This window comes from Paramormyrops kingsleyae, chromosome 16, assembly GCF_048594095.1.
Source record: "Paramormyrops kingsleyae isolate MSU_618 chromosome 16, PKINGS_0.4, whole genome shotgun sequence".
Lineage (NCBI taxonomy): Eukaryota > Metazoa > Chordata > Actinopteri > Osteoglossiformes > Mormyridae > Paramormyrops > Paramormyrops kingsleyae.
In genome coordinates this window covers 32,655,934-32,673,678 of record NC_132812.1, presented here as the reverse complement: position 1 = coordinate 32,673,678, position 17,745 = coordinate 32,655,934, and the positions used below count along the sequence as shown (strand labels likewise).

Sequence of the window (17,745 nt, the reverse complement as noted above, 5' to 3'; positions counted from 1 at the left end):
GTGACCCAAAGCAAAATCCCCAAAACAAATTCACAAAAATGGGGATTCTTCAGCTTTACTCAGTGGGTATCTTTGTAAAATGTATTATTATTTACGATAAATAAAAATAATACGCATATGCACAACAATAACATGGAAATAACCTCAGCATATGGACATTTCAATTATGCAACTGCTTCTCGTTGCGTTGGCACCGTCACAGGAATACTGAGACACGGCAAAGCAGCATCGTCGGTATCTGACTAAAACCCAGTCGCTTACGTCCTGTCAGCTCCAGCAAGATGGGAAATTTATTAGCAATTAATTAGTTCCTCACTTCCTTGTGGTTTGGTCGCAAGTTACAGTCTGGAGACAAATTATATAACCATTTAATACAGCTAGATTTTACTGGTATTACTCAGGTCCAAGTTAAACCAGCAATATTCAAATGGCATGCCCATGTCCTTAAACATTACGCCCCCTGCTGTTGTCCACCCCATAATTGCTTTGGCCGCACTGCTTCATCACACACAATGAGGAGCATTATATTCGCACTTGGCTGCAGGACACCACGTGACTCACGCACAAGGGCTCACTTAGCTCCACATCAGCACGTTGAACTCCAGACCACACAGTAAAGTACACCTCTCACCCCCCTGAGGAAACAACATGGGATTCCGAGACGTTCTCCCCGTCAGGATCCACTGCCAAATAATGAATGCGAAGAACTGTTCCCAGGAACTGCCCCAGTCCTTGGCATCCAAGCGTCCAGCCTGGAAGGGTCCTGCAGAATCCATGCATTAACATCAGAGATACATGGCCCATTGAGAATTCAGCAGCTCTATCAGCATTATAGCCCGATAATCTCTGAAAGGTGAACCCAGCTAATAATAAAATAAATTACCACATTAGCACCAAGTTAAGCCTGATATGCATATGACTGTATCAAAGGAGTCTGGATATTGTATCTCAGCTTGTTCTTTAGCCTTCGCTGAGCTATCATACTATGCCATACCTCTTTATTGCTGCGTCATTTACTACGGTGATGACATGTAAGATTCTCATATTGCTCCTCCAACTTGAAACGCACTGACACTGTGTCATTGGCTACCGCGGGCACCGTGTCATTGGCTACCGCAGGCACCGTGTTGACTAGGACAGCCATATATGGCGAGGATGGATGGCAGCCAGCCCAGCCTCAGCCACCGGGGGCCCGCGTTGCCCTCTGCCGCGGCATCGACGGCGCACGTCCCTGCCAGACGGCACAAATGAAATCGCCAGCCTCCACACGGCTTGGTTAATGTTTCCCAGGCTGAACGGGGGTGTCGGTCAGCAGGCCGAAAGTTGCTCTCCAGACACTCCAGAGTTTTCTGATTGATATTTCAGGTTTTTTTTCTTCATTTTTTTTAAATTTTCACTACATACTTCATCATACAAATCCGGCCTGGCGGAGAAACAAAAGCAAGCCATTGCATCTGTCTCTGGAGATGGATTGGTACTTATTCTCTCTCTCTCTCTCTTTCTCTCTCTAGCGGCTGCTTAAAGATGGTGACGTCCTCACCATGCACATGTTCTGCATGTTCTGCAGTCAGCCTTGCATTACATTCTTCTCTAACAAGAAACCCCATACTATATAAGAATGTAATTTCATCATATTTCTCATGATTATGAATTTAATTCAGCAGTTGTGAGCATATTAGAAACAGAGCATAAGTATGAACAGTTTGTATTATATTATATTATATTATATTGCATATGCTAATCGTATTATTGGAGGCATTCGAGCAAATTTTGTTTTGTCGGCATCATAAAACCTTCACAAAATCATTTGAGTAAATGTTAATGGAAGCGGATAGACAAATTAGGGGTAGTGGGTGGGGTTATCGCTCATTTTCGATTGCTGATTGGCTTGTTTCTTTGGCTGCAATTCGGTTAAATTTGGCAAGACTGGCAATTTCTCCCTCTACGGCTCTACAGGCCTTGTCTCACCCATCAGTATTGTGCGGAGCTCCAGCTTACAGCAACTGGAGCTTGGTTTCAAACTCATAGTTTGCAGCCCTATATCTTATGTCTCTGCTTGCATAAATTAATCATGCTGAGGTGTTTAACGAGGTGGGCTAGATCTCAGCAGCATTCAAAAGGACCCAGACCCCTTTCGACAGCCTGTCTTTCTTCTGACGCCTGTCTTAAGAGCGGAAATGGAGATGAGACGCGCCGCTCTGTTTTCACAGAACTATTTAATTTCATAATGATGGAAGCTAAATCCCCAGTTTGAAGCTCCTTGGCTTCTGTGTGAGATAAGCGGCAGGAAATCGGCTCACAGAGGAGAGGAACTCTCAGAACTGAGCAGAACTTCACAATAGACACAAACACTCTCAAAGGGAGTTTTATCAACTGCTATGATGGAAAGCGCAAATTTATACAGAAATCCGAACCAGGGAAATTCTATTTGTGGCACAGCCGTTTATTTATTTGTTTATTTTTTTTGCACAGAAGCTAGAATGTATATGTCCTTCAAACTCCCTTAAAAATGGCGAGATGCACAGTAAGGTAGTGAATTTGGTCACTTCCTTGTAGAACTTCCTGTTCCATCTATATTCACGGAGGACCTAAAGGATGAATCTTAGTAACAACAATATTCTTTTTCTTCTTTTCTGTTGTTGCTATTATTATTATTGCTATTATTATTAGTAGTTGTTGTAGTGGTAGTAGCTTTATGATGCACATCTATCTATCTATCTATCTATCTATCTATCTATCTATCTATCTGTCTGTCTGACTGTCTGTCTAATATAATTTCTACAAGTACAGTGAACTTCTTACTCGCCTTCCTCCCTGCAGACTTAAGCAGACTTAGGTCTTTTGTACATGTACAGTGATAATAAAGATATTCTGTTAAATTCAATTGCATTCTAATAGTAGTCATGGTAGCAGTAGTAGCAATAGCAGTAGCAATAGTAGCAGTAGTAGTAATAGCAGTAGCAAAAGTAGCAGTAGTAGCAATAGCAGTAGCAATAGTAGCAGTAGTAGTAATAGCAGTAGCAAAAGTAGCAGTAGTAGTAATATTTTGTACATGTACAATGATAATAAAGATATTCCGTTAAATTCAATTGCATTCTAATAGTAGTCATGGTAGCAGTAGTAGCAATAGCAATAGTAGCAGTAGCAGTAGTAGCAATAGCAATAGTAGCAGTAGTAGCAATAGCAGTAGCAATAGTAGCAGTAGTAGCAATAGCAGTAGCAATAGTAGCAGTAGTAGCAATAGCAGTAGCAATAGTAGCAGGTGATAGTAATAGCAGTAGCAGTAGTAGCAATAGCAGTAGCAATAGTAGCAGTAGTAGCAATAGCAGTAGCAATAGTAGCAGGTGATAGTAATAGCAGTAGCAGTAGTAGCAATAGCAGTAGCAATAGTAGCAGTAGTAGCAATAGCAGTAGCAATAGTAGCAGTAGTAGCAATAGCAGTAGCAGTAGTAGCAGTAGTAGTAATAGCAGTAGTAGTAATAGAGGTAGTAGCAGGATCCCAAGAGCTCTGGTCAAGTAAATCATTCGGAAGATGGATGCATTATTATTACTGGCGTAATTATTGTTAAATAATCCCATCATGTTTACTTCGGGTTTACAACCTTCTATCTGTAATTGATCTAACAAAAAGCCCCCATTTAATTTATACTTATGAGCAATTAAATTCTTCTATTTGTGTAATTAGACTTCCTATGCGATTGATTGTTTTTGGGGGCCTTAGGTCTTTAAATTAAATACCAATACATGCGCTAAGTGGATCAGTCAATACGTGGGATTTGTCCTGCTGACAGCTTCCTCCCTCTCTCACTCTCTCTCTCTCTCTCTCTCTCTGCCCATGGACAGGTGGAAGCTGCCTGTGCACTAAACCCCCCTGACTGTTGTTACTATCGGTGTAACTTTCACCGCTTAATGCTAATTTTCCAGGAGCAGTTAAAGTAACACCTGTGATTGAGTGGAATTCCCCTACCGAGTGTCCTCTGCTTCCTGGGAGAGCTTCAGGGTCACTCTGGATAAGCATTATGGAAGATGGATGGGGAGATGAATTAAAGTAACACTAAACTTTACTACGAGCAGTAGACTTGGGTGATAAAGGAGAAAGCTTCATGCTCAGTGGAAGAGAAAAGTCAGTTGGTCACCTGCCTTGGCTCAGTAATGACACCTCTTGTCACATCCAATACAAGCCTTCTTCCAGGCAGCTGCTGGGAAAGCTTTGGGCTCGACCATGTGACCTACAGAAGGCCCGGGCGGCCGGCATCTGACGGCAGATTTTTTATGGAGATGTACAATTTTATGGGGTTCTTTGGATTCCTTTAAAAGATCTGACTGGCCCTGCCTCTTTCCAAATGTACAATGAAAGATGTGTGTTTTGTTGCTGTGGGAGAAAGACAAGGTTGAGGATAAGCTCCCGTTACACAGAGAGTGTCTGGAAACATTGTTCTGACTGTTGTGGGTTTTGGGTTAGAAAACCAAGCCAAAGTTGTTTCTATATATTGGTCAGTGCTCATTCGCCTTTTTCATGCCATCCAATAAAATCACCCCAATCCACACTCCAAATCCTGTGTCCCTGTTCACGCCTTGACAAACCAGGCTTTTCACAGGCACACTTATGGCACTCTTCCACTGGCATTCAGGAACCGACCCGTACCCGAGCTGTACCACGAAGAGACCTAGCTAGAGCGCGGTTCCAGCTTGCTTTGGTTTTCCACTGGAATACAGGAACTGACCCACACCCGAGCTGTATCACGAAGAGACCTAGCTAGAGCGCAGTTCCAGCTCGCTTCGGTTTTCCACTGCAGAAGGGTCAGCTCAGGTGGGTTTGGAGAGCAACCATGACATAAAACTGAAGAGACGCTTATTTACTGTTCACACAGTGTTTCTCATGAGTTACTATGTGCTAATTTCCTAATTTTCTGACACATCTGTGAGAATCGTTGTATTACGCAAGAATCAAACACTACCGGAATTAGCATTCGCTTGTGTAAATTTGCATTATGAATCCATTCCATTTAGCTGTTCTAGAGTGCTTTTTTAAGTAGGACATTTTCTAGTTCCCAGTTGTGGCAAATGCATCAATATACTGCGATGTGTGATACTAGTAATAATGAATAATATATATAATATGCCTTTTTTTCTTTAGATAATTCCTGCATATCGATGCCAGTCACCAGAATTCCCATGCATTTGGACCTATTGGATGGTGGTGGCACAACCAGGTCTGATCACACCATTACAGTCCATAGTCCCCCCCCCCCAGTAACCCCAGTAACACAATACAGTGTCACAAGTTAACAATTATCCCCTAATACAATCACAGACAAACAATATATATTAAAAAACGATAAACCAGACAGGATCATTCAGGTCCTTAAATAGTTACTTTTTTGCCCCACAAGTTGTAATTTCATCTCTCGGCTGCTATTTTTATAATTAGGCAATCAAGGTACCTTTGTTCAAGGTTGAAACCATTTATTCCCCAGTTTAGAACCAGCAAACTTCATGGTCAGAAGGTCGCTGTCGACCATCCTCGACCCCCCCTCCCCCCATATCTGCACAGTTGCAGAGGTCGCGGGCGTAACAGTCACACACACAACGCGATGTGTCCCTCACCTGGCAGGCTGGAGTGCTACAGCAGGGGGTGTGAAATTTCTGAGGGAGCAACCAGCTTCTCCGCAAAGAGCTGTCACCGCTCCTTTCTGGGGAGACTGTGAAATCCAGTCGAAAGTAGAAATAACAGTTAAAATAATTAAAAGTGTTAAGGATAAAAGGATTGACTGGGACCTTGCAAGTATTAAGGTAGTAACAAACCTTAATGCATTGGATCACAGTTATACCACAATAATATACTTATTTAATGCAAAGCTATTGGTATGATATTTTTATATATGTGGAGATTAATACCTGTATTGATTTAGATTCAATTAATTTTTATATTAATTTGAAATTACTTTGAATTGCCATATCTTGATTGCCCATAGAGTGTGTGTGTGTGTGTGTGTGTGTGTGTGTGTGTGTGTGGATTATCTGACATGATATCCAAATTGTTCTCCTGCTTGGTAATCCAGGCCACCAACATGAACTACTGGAAAAGTGGTTGAAGATGGATGGATGGATAGATGGATGGATGGATGGATGGATGGACTGAAGTAACTTTCTATTACAGGCTTATCCTAAACACACATTAAAATGACCCTCATCTTCATACTGTGATCCTGCTAATTTCTCTCTGGACTGACCCCCTGCTGTAGCACTCCAGCCTGCCAGGTGAGGGACACATCGCGTTGTGTGTGTGACTGTTACGCCCGCGACTTTTATCTGACATGATATCCAAATTGTTCTCCTGCTTGGTAATCCAGGTCACCAACATGAACTACTGGAAAAGTGGTTGAAGATGGATGGATGGATAGATGGATGGATGGATGGATGGATGGACTGAAGTAACTTTCTATTACAGGCTTATCCTAAACACACATTAAAATGACCCTCATCTTCATACTGTGATCCTGCTAATTTCTCTCTGGACTGACCAGCCATAGAGCAGAGTTAAGGCATCAACCTCACTGATCAAGGACCTGGTGCCTTCAGAATGCATTCAAACCCTCTCTTTCTGTGTTTGGGAATTTACGGGAAGAAATACTGACATATCACATTTAGATAAGCACTCAGATCCTTTAATAATAAAACAAAATTTAGATCAGAGGTGGACAATCTTATCTGCAAGGACTATTGTGTATGCAAGTTTTTGGGCTAATCTTTATTGTTCTTCTTAAACTATTAATCATGGATTATTGTATATTTGTCATACCATCACAAAGTAAATAATATAATAAAATGTAATAGTCCAGTAATGAGAAATATAGAATTTACCTAGTTTAGAATTTACACCTAGTATCTGTACTTGGTAATGTTTTCTGTGACCATGAAAGCATTTTACTGTCCTATAATCATACCATAACTTTAGTCTAGTTTGCAGTTCAGGAATTTGATATCTTCCCCAATAGTCTGTATCACTGGTGTTATAATGCTTGTATTATGCTTCTCTGAAGGTGTCTTGGGCCAAAGACTCCGCCCCTCAGCTTGTGTCCCACCAGCACAAGCCTTTAGCCATCAGTCTCCGCAGTTTACTAGAGGCATGTCTTCTCCTATAACTTGCAGACTTTTTAATTTAGCCCGGCCTGTGATTGGCAGCGTATCTGGTATCAGACGGTCACCTAAACTCACTTCATCTTGCTTCTTCACGGGGCAGGACCGAACACTAGGATGGTCTGTTAGCATAGCGGAGGCAGCCTTATCTCTGGGCATCTCTCTCAGCAGTCTAAACCACACATGAAACCCGCTGGGGAGTTTTGGGAACGGACTTGCGGTTCAGTCTTTTCTTCGACATGTGTTCATCTCCTCCTACTGCCCAGCCCGGTCTGACTCCCTGGGATATCCAATCCCTCTAGCGACTCAGCTTGGAAGGACAATGGACAATGAGAAGCAATCATTCTCTCTTCACTGCTGCAATCACCGCTTAAGGTCTCTTTCTACAGCCTGCAAAAGAAAGGATGGCCATGATGCCTTTAAATTGGTGCAGGAACTCCTCAGCTGCTTCTCCTCAGCCCTCCTAATGCCCCCACGGCTTGGGCACACCCAGCATGCTGCGTTGATGCCCTCCTAATGCCCCCACGGCCTGGGCACACCCAGGATGCTGCGTTGATGCGCTGGTACGCACTTTGACATTTAAAATTTGCATGGCCGGAGCAAGAAGGGCCTTTCAGGAAAACGACCACAAAATCTGCTTTAGTGGTATCACTTTTGATTTAGTTACAGTTTATTTTTACACCCTTTTCTTTTTATTGGTCCAGGATTCAAGCTAATTAATTGCTTTTTTCCCAGAATTCCTGTAGCTGTATGAATCGTTTCTTGGATTAAAAATCATGCCATTTTAGCTATGAAAATTCAAACATGTGCATAATAGAAACAGATTAACAGAAGAATCAGTTAAAAGTTTCTAGTAATTTTAAATGAAACTATTCGGAGGAGACAAATAGCAAAGTCTTACTCAAGAACCTGCAGTTATTTATGTTTTAGATCCATCAAAAGGGCTATTACAGGAATAATCAGGGTGTCAAAATGTCTTACTTCATTTTTAAATTCATTGTAATATTTATCTTTGAAAATAATACTTCATCTTTTGCCATGACTTAAAACACAGCTATGCTATTAAGTATAAACTCGATTTTTTCAGAAAACATCAGACAGAAAAACAACTGTTTTATTTATAAAGCATCATTTGAATCATAATCAAATTGTACCCTAGAATCCCTGATTTCCCTTGATGCATCTGGGTCCTTACATTAAGTTAAAAAAAAGATGCTCCTTCAATAATTATTAATGACAGTTTTAAATATTTAATAACAGAGGGCTGTGTCTTTTTAGCATCAGATTACGGTCTTTAAATTCTAGCTAGCTGAGTTTGCAGTGTCGTCTGCCCCCGGACACGTCATCGCGTCTTCCTAGCGGGCCTTGTTTTCAGCTCAGGCGATATCCCTGTGTCCATCCTCTCCTGCATCACAAAGATCCCTTTTTTCCCAACACTCACGGCTGTATCCGCTGTCTACACGTGGCAAATGATTGCCCCAGTAAAGGTATTTTCTGTTTCAATCTTACTTTTTTTCCCAAGGGAGAACAAAAGGGACTAGCTTTCTGTAGCTGCTTCTACTGAGAAAATTGTTCCGAATTGCCTCATTCCTCGGCAGATTAGCGAATGCATACAATCCCAGGCTAAGTGCTATTGTATGCTACAATTTGGCTATTATACTTTGTCTTTTTGATTTAGAAACCCCCCCCTTACCAATTAAAGTAATACCGCCTTCCAATACCTGCTCCCAATTAAATCTGAGCGATATTACCTGCCTTTGCTGCAGCTGGCTACAGATTGCTAGCACTTACTCCCATTCATTAGGCCTATTCATGGTGAAAGAGCTGATGGCAAGAATTCAAGCCTCTGTCGTCTCCCTTTTTTTCCACCCCACGCTCTCAAACTCCCCCCCCCCCCCTTCACTCTCACACTTCTACAGCCTCCCCCCTCCCGACTATCTCTCTCTCAGTCTCTCCTTTCTCCACAAAAGCAACGGCGCTTTTAGTGCTTCGACTCAAAATATCAGGCAAGTACAGAGAGGGGACGTCGGACCCTCACCATTTCCTTTTATTTATTTACCCCGCCCCTCTCACTTCTTGCGTTTGCCCCTTTCTTGTCTCCCAGGTAACCGGAGACCTCCGCCTCATTGTGTTCCCCTCAAAGCTGGGTATCCGTGCCGCTGCGCCTGATCCCAGAGCCGCATCTCTGCTAACGCCGCAGCCCGGGAAGGCCCCTGCGTTTGAGGATCCTGAGAGTCGCGGAAACCTTAAAAGCTCACGTACAGGGAGCAGCCATGTTCTTATGCATGCAGGTTTAAACAAAACTCATCTCCCTAGTCACCAGCTTCCTTGCAAGGCTCTGTAAGAATCCAGGATATTTTACCACAAACAGAAGTTTTTTCTTTTTTGGTTCTTCCACTCTGGGGGGGGGGGGGCATCACCATGGCTAATTGTGATGGACATTTCTATTTTTTTTTCTTTTACCACAGAAATGGTATTCAGAAACATAGTCCACATATTTTTTATTTTTATTTCACTCAGTCAAAACATTTTGGCACACACAGACAAGTCTTGCCACGGGCACATTTGTCCCAATATAGGCAGGTTGACGATCTACTTTACAACACTGCAATCTTAATCAATATCAGCTAAAAATGACATAAATCAGAGGAATCCCAATTATTTATGGCAAAATGCCCCATTGAGATGTGGAGGTAATACATTTTACTAAAGGTTATTCTGCTACAGTACATTACACTAGGCAGTAAGACGATGAATGGAATAATGAAAAACCAAAAAGTGTCAGCGAGAGTAGGGCTGACAAGCATGGTGAATCGTTGGCACAATAGTGATGAAAAGTAGGGGATAAAGACCAATGCTGAGTTCTGGAAGCTAAGAAAAGCGCAGGATGATGACATCAACAGGAATGTTAGTGCATGAGGATGTCGACTTCTCTCCAGAGGCTCATGTTTAATTCTAAAGCTATTGTAGTTTTTCATTCTATGCTATGCTATGCAACCACTAATGCTATTCTCAAGAAGTCAACAGTCTTTGATTAACCTCTTGAGATCCGTTGCCTTCTTGACTTGGTACTTCTCATCCAGTAATATCTCGCATCTCTCACCACTTTACCTGGTGGTGGCAGTAGTGGTCAGACCTGACCTCGTCTTCCCAAGGTCACAGACTGTAGCATATGCTGGAAGATCTCTAGACATTCCCAAGCTTGCTGGCAGATTTAATTCCTTCATTCTTTCCTAGATCTTTCCTGGGCCCCTGTTCACTGGGTTATGTCCAGAACATCTACCTTGAGAGCCTTTCAGTTACTATCCTTCTGAAATTCCCAAACCGCCTCAGTTGTTTCCTCTCAATCTGAAGACGCAATGGCTCTACTTTGAGTTCCCTCCAGATCTCCAAACTTGTCACCCTGGCATGGAGAGAATCCAGCAATCCTGTGGAGAAACCTCATTTGGCAGCTTGTATTTATGACCTTGTTATTTTGTTCATTGCCAACAGCTCATGATCAGAGATGAGGATAGGAACATAGCTTCAAGCTTCATATGAACTCCTGCTTCTTCACTTTGGACTTTCTCACTGCTCACAAAACTGCAATGACCAAACCACATTCCCCCATACCGTCACCTGTGTGGAAGATCCAGAGGTACGCAAAATCATTCAGGCTGTTACTCAATCCTACCACTTAACACTCAGCATCAGATTACTCGAGTGAGTGCTGGAGGTCCTAATCAGAGGATACCAATCATTTGCAAATATATGTCACTTCTAACCCCCTGCCTCCTGCAAGACACACCCTTGCCAGGGGTCAACAAGCACTCTCAATCAGTGTTTCCCAATCAGATCCTCGGGAACCCACAGTCGGTCCATGTTTTTGCTCCCTCCCAGCTCCCTGCCACAAAAACATGGTCTGTAGGTTTAGGAGAGCCACTCTAAATGACTGCTCTAAATGATTTGGATTTTGTGCTAAGGACACAGACACAGCTCCTACTGTATCCATGAAGGACTGAATAATACGGACTAGTGGCCCTGGTACTCTGTATTCCTTCATCTTCCATTGTATGTGCTGGGGTGTGTAATCATTTCCCTATGTCTAAGTTCACAAAGCACCTGCAAACAATGTTAACACATTCCTATGGACCCCCACATACCTGTGAGAGAGGGAATAATCGGTCCACTATTCCACAACCACACCAGAATCTGTGTTTCTCCTGCTGAATCATTGGTTTGACCATCACCTGATGTCTCCTCCTCAGTGCCCTCATGTAGCCCCCCCCCAGAGAGACTGAGAAGTGTGATCCCTGTATAGTTGAATCACACTGATTGGGGCTCCTTGCTGGATCTCAATTTGTCTGTCTCTCCCCACAGCTCTCCACCAAGGGATGCCCTACCAGGAATTCAAGCTACATAAGACATACCTAGTAGATCTTCAACATACTCAGGCCATAATCTTTGGGGCAGCCACAAACATCTCTGTTACAGTTAAACGCATCGGTGTCTTCTAAAACCTACCTGAAATATCCAGACAGTTGATTTTTATAGTTTTTGTCAATTTCCTGTTTATTGAATACCCCCTCCAGAGTTACAGTGGTCTATTCTTCCTAATCAAGCTCACTTTTAATATGCAAAGTTTCAAAGCCTGTTTAATTTGTCGGCTTTTGCTGTTTATGGTGTTTGAGTATTGTACCTGACCCGTTCCACTCCAGAGTGATGAATAAATAAATTAAATGAGGATACGGCGGCGACCTTGAGAATCACCGAAACAGCAGGAACCCCGCTCTTTGATATTCTAAATCAAAGGCCTCCTTTGCTTTCTGAGAGCCGAAGGTTGTTGTTTTGGTTTTATTGTTTTCCGCCGTCCACAGTATAAAGTGCACTGACCATGACTCTAACTTTTGCCTTATACATCTAAAGGTGGTTAGCTTTTTAATTAAGCACTGAAGATCAGAGTGACTAAAGTAGGTTTTATGCGCTGGGACGGCTAGCTGTGCACATCAAAAACAAACAACAAAAACATACAAGGCCTCTCTTTGCTCCATTCGCCAGGACAGCCTGCTAAACACCTTTGTTATTCTTCAACGCCAAGGTCACTGAGGAAAGGTTTCTGTACCTGAGTTTGGATTTTCAAATTCGTGGTCAATATCATTCCCAATTAGCCTTCGACGATACACTAGACAGACGATGCGCGCTACAGCAAAGGCGTAGAGGAGAGTAATTGCATTCGGACCAAATGTCAATATACATGAAACAAACAGCACAGTGTCCATGAGCTGCAGTGAGATTCGGAGCGAGGTGGTGGGGGGGCACATTTGGTGAGCTTGCATCAGATTTATTACCCGCCGAAGGTCACGGGCAAAAAGCAAAAAAAAAGGAAACACTCACACTCCTGACAGGTGAGTACAGTTTTGCTGACACTGACATTTACAGCAAAATCTAGGTGCCAGATTTAGCTAACTGGGTTGGCTTTTGCCTCAAACCTGCCATCAGTCTGCAAGAAAATCTTGCAGCTGGCATCCACCATTCCTGTTGCCTGCTTCTTGCATTCTAAAAGGAAAAATATATATATTTACATGCAACCATATTGTGTACCGAGCTGGTCAGTGTTTGGTGACAGCACTTCTTTCTGGTGCATTCGATTTTGATATGGCATTTATATACAGGTTTACCTGTCATCCTTGATGTGTAGGAACACGATGTGCTTGCAGGGGAGCCTTTGTAGTGCAACATTTTGCTAAAGCACAGGTCTCCCTCAGCCTCCCACTTCCTGTGGGTCTCTTCACAGGTATTTCCTAGCCCAGTTCAAGCGTCTTCTTGAGTGACAGCCAAAGCTCACATTTTTGTGTCTCCTGCATACAGAATCAGACAGTCAAGGTGTGTGTGTATGTGTGTGTGTGTGTGTGTGTATCCAGCTATTAAAATGCCCAGTCATCTACACTGTAAACTGTATTCCTACGGATGTGGGCAGCATGCTGACTCAGTGGGTCACACTACAGCCTGGCAACTCCAGGGTTTGGGGTTCGATTCACACCTTTGGTTATGTGGGTGTGTGTGGAGTTTTGAAATTTTTACCATGTTGCGAACAGGGGGCTGCTCTAGTTTCCTTCCGAATTGGTGGTGATGGACGGGCAGGCTTTCCAGGAGGTCCCCGGCAGGCTTTCCAGGAGGTCCCCGGCCTCGCACCCTCTACTTCCTGGGATAGGGTCCAAGCTCGCAGCCACCCTGTACCAGAGAATCGGCCAGAAGATGGAAGCATGGATTTATGTGCGATGCTTAAAAATGCGAAGCTGCTTCAAACAGATGTCTCTCGTACGCAATCTGAGAATGCACTGATCATAATAGAAATAATAGGCTCTCCTTTTCACACCTATCTCCATGAAACTGTGAGCTGCTGCACATGGGGGACCCTGTGGAGGGAACGGCTGGTCAGCGAAGACAACGGAGAGAACAGGCAGGACCGTTGGAGGTGGACGGTGCGTGCGGAGCGTCTGTGGGCACCCACACGCGTGTGCGAGCGTACGTGTGTATGTGGATCACACTCACAGCTTCTAATTGAAGTGATAATGGACTTCCAAACTCCATGGTCACACTTCCTAGCACATACATACAGTGGTGTATATATAACTTGATACATTGTCAGCATCTGTGTCTGCGGAATAAATCCAAGGTGTTAGACGATAACAGCAATCTTCACATATTGAAATGGCTTGCGGTGAAGAAATTTGCACATTTTGAAGTGAATATATTTGAAATATGATTGGGTTTCCCTCTTCTGTGAGTCTTAGATCTTGCGTTCTTCAGCTTGTAAGTCCATGCGTGAGCACACGTTTTGCACTGTCTCGCACAGCACACGCTCATTGAAGTCCAACCCCAACCAACCAGACCCCCTTTTTTCAGCTGTAGAACCTTCTAGATGTTTTAGTGATAAGGAAAACAAGGAAGTAGCAACACTCATTTACCACTCTGTAGGAGTCGCGGCGCGCTGGTGGTTTAATAAGAACCAATTTATCATTATAAACAGAAGGTAACTCAAGAGCAGCACCCCAGGTATAATTCATCCCCCCCCCCCCCTCCAGGGATTTAAACAGCCCACCTACTCCAGAGATTACTCCAAACCAGCGTGGTCAACTACTGCTCACCAGCCATGGAAATTCCTCCAGATGAACCTGGAGCTGCAGTGCAAGTTCATTGGCTCCTCTATTCATTTGAATTGATGTGAAATTAAAAGCCAATAGTAGTATCTCAGCACGGTTTACCTAAGCAGATGACTTTGGTAGGACAGTGAAGCAGTGTTTCCCAATTCTCTCCTTGTGGACCCACAGCTGGTCCACATTTTTGCTCCCTCTTAGCTCCTGGAGCAAAAACATGGACTGTCTGTGAGTCCCTGAGGACCGGATTGAGAAACACTGAAGTAAAGTATCAGCCAACATCATACAGTAGCCTTTGTAGAGGAATAGTCAATTCAAAATGGGGGTTTTTAAGCACATAGCATTTTAGTCTTTGACTGCAAAAGGCCATCATTTAGTGTTAGGTTTCTGCTGTTTTCAAACTGATGTTTATCACAGAGTGTGTGTGTGTGTGTGTGTGTGTGCGTGTGCAAGCGGGTATACTTTACCTTATGGGGACACAATGTCCCCACAACGTGATGAATACCCATTTCCTGGTCCCCATAAGGGAAAACTGAATCCCTCCAGCGGGATCGCCGACTCCAGAGGGTTAATAATAATCTGTGTCTGCAATGAAAAAGCTAAAAATGAAAAAACTTGTATTTTGTTTGGTTACTTACACACATGCATGTGAATAATCAGACATACACACATGTGAAGGATAAGACAAAGACATATATATGCATATGAGGGAGCAGACACACTTTATACATGTATGTGAAGGAGCAAACACACATGTGAAGGAGCAGACACACATACACACGGGTGAAGTAGCTGGTACACATACACACATAAATAAAGGAGCAAACACACATGCATGTGAAGGAGCAGACACACATAAACACATGTGAAGGAGCAGACACACACACATGTGAAGGAGTAGACACACATGTGAAGGAGTAGACACATGTGAAGGAGCAGACACATACACACATGTGAAGGAGCAGACACACATACACATGTGAAGGAGCAGACACACACACATGTGAAGGAGAAGACACACATACACATGTGAAGAAGCAGACACACATAAACACATGTGAAGGAGCAGACACACACATGTGAAGGAGTAGACACATGTGAAGGAGCAGACACATACACATGTGAAGGAGCAGACACATACAAACATGTGAAGGAGCAGACACATATACACACATGTGAAGGAGCAGACACACATACACATGTGAAGGAGCAGACACACACACATGTGAAGGAGCAGACACACACACATGTGAAGGAAAAGACACACACACACATGTGATGGAGCAGACACACATACACATGTGAAGGAGCAGACACACACATGTGAAGGAGTAGACACATATGTGAAGGAGCAGACACACACACATGTGAAGGAGCAGACACACACACATGTGAAGGAGCAGACACACATACACATGTGAAGGAGCAGACACACATACACATGTGAAGGAGCAGACACACACACATGTGATGGAGCAGACACACACACAAACACATAATTTCCAGAGGTGGCTTCATCCAGCGGATCCCCAGGAAAGAGGCTGCTCCTATTGGTGTGGGGGTGTCAGCTTACTGCACTTCTAGGGGAATAATTAATCTGACTAACAGGTAAGGGATACTTAGACATGGCTCAAGGGCCCCTTTCAGGGGTTTGTAAGCGTTTCCACGGTGAAATGGATCCACCTTCACTTTCCCCTTCAGCGGTGGAAACACCAGCTGTGCCCCCGGACACCCCAGCAGGAGTGACCAGTCCCCCACTCCAGGACACCCCCCCTCTGCACTCAGTGCAGGGGCCACAAGGCCAAATTCAAGGGTCCTCTGACACATTTGCTAATCCATCCCCTCCCTGTGAGACGCTGTACAGACAATATCCCCCCTCCCTGCACAACACTGCCATCCAGGCCGTGTGACACGGACCACCAGCAGCTGGGGGAACTTTCTATGGAGCGTGGCAGGGGACAAACAGAGCAGATCCCTGCCTTGCACCCGTAGCTTCCAGGATAGGCTTCAGAACCCTGCAACCCTGCATAGGATAAGCGAGAACAGAAAAAGGATGGATGGGTTTATCCATCCATCCATCCATTATCTATACCGCTTTATCCATCTGGGTCGCGGGGAAGCAGAGCCAATCCCAGCATCTTCGGGGGAGAGGCGGGGTACACCCTGGGCAGGCCACCAGTCCCCCACAGGGACGGAGGGGTTTATTTAATATCAAATACCAATTCAATAAACAAAAAAGCATGTAATTGATAACTGATAATTGAATTGCTGATAATTCCACTATTTCAAGGTCTGTTACTTCTTTCTGAAGGAGTTGGCACGCATCCCAGCACGGCCCACATATCCCAGCAGCCGGTGAAGCGGCCCTCCCCTTACCCCTTACCGGTGACCTGGGCAGTTTCAGTTAGCAGATGGTCCTACAGGCAAGAAGACTCTCGAAGAAAGCATCAGATCCGGAGAGCTGTCTGCCCCCCACTTTCCTTTTGTCTTACCTCCCCCTGGTGGTTATAGGTCCTCCGTCACAAACGTTGACGTCTGCGTAGACGGCCCCTCTGCCACCTCCCCTTCAAATGGGGGGGGGGAATCCCAGGAAGATGTCGTGGTGTTTGCTGGCCATACTTATTCCCTTACATCTTTTTCACTCCACGTGGAGACGCCCGGGACCTCCCGCTCTCCACGGTATACTGTATAAATGCAGCTTCCTCTTTCCGTGATTTAAAAATGATTAAAAAAAAATAAGAATAGCATGAAGTGAAAGGTGAAGGTAATCCGGTTGAGCTAATCGGGTGTTAAATCAGACTTAGGATAATACTCTCCCCGTACATTATTTAATCTAAAGTCATCTTGAAGAGTCCCCTTTTAAACTGCGTCGTGATTTTCACTTCTGTTCGCCCGATATTATGCACGTGTGGAAAAAACAAAGTGAATGAATTGCCATTTGCAACAGAAAAGCTGCTCATCTTTGCACGTGTGTTGTATTTAATAATTATTCAATTTAGCTGTTATGACTGGTTTTCACTTAAAGAGGAAACTGCTGACAAATTCAATTAAAGGGCAGTAGGGAGCTTAATGGGCCATTTTAATGATTCATTTTATACAGGATATTCAATAATATTCTCAGAAAATCTCAGGAAGCCTCAATCTGAAGTTGGCTAATGGGTCCATGAACATAGATCATATGGGATATAGCAATTAAAACCACTCAAAACTGCATCCCACTGCTCTAACTGTGACCCCCCCCACTCCAAACTATAACAAAATAAAACAACAAAACTGTGATAATAATGGTTGAACAACTAACAATAAAGTTGGCAAAATACAATTAATAACAGAAAAGATATTCTTGCAATACAGAATAGAGCATTAAAATAAGAGAATGCCATTAATCTAAAGTTTGGATGCAGCTTGCGAGGTTATGAAGTTAATCCGTTTATTGTCCCGCTGGCAAGCTTTACATTTGTCTTTGGTC

The 17,745-nt window shown here is 43.6% G+C and overlaps 1 long non-coding RNA gene across 1 annotated transcript; it reads right to left on the bottom strand.

The window, feature by feature from the left end:
• Positions 1-12,804: 12,804 nt before the first annotated feature.
• On the bottom strand, positions 12,805-14,852 carry LOC140578829 (uncharacterized). The gene is made up of 3 exons (XR_011983102.1): positions 14,744-14,852; positions 13,201-13,350; positions 12,805-12,977 (listed from the first exon to the last, which is right to left on the bottom strand). It is a non-coding gene; the product is annotated as an uncharacterized lncRNA (long non-coding RNA).
• Between the last annotated feature and the right edge of the window lie 2,893 nt (positions 14,853-17,745).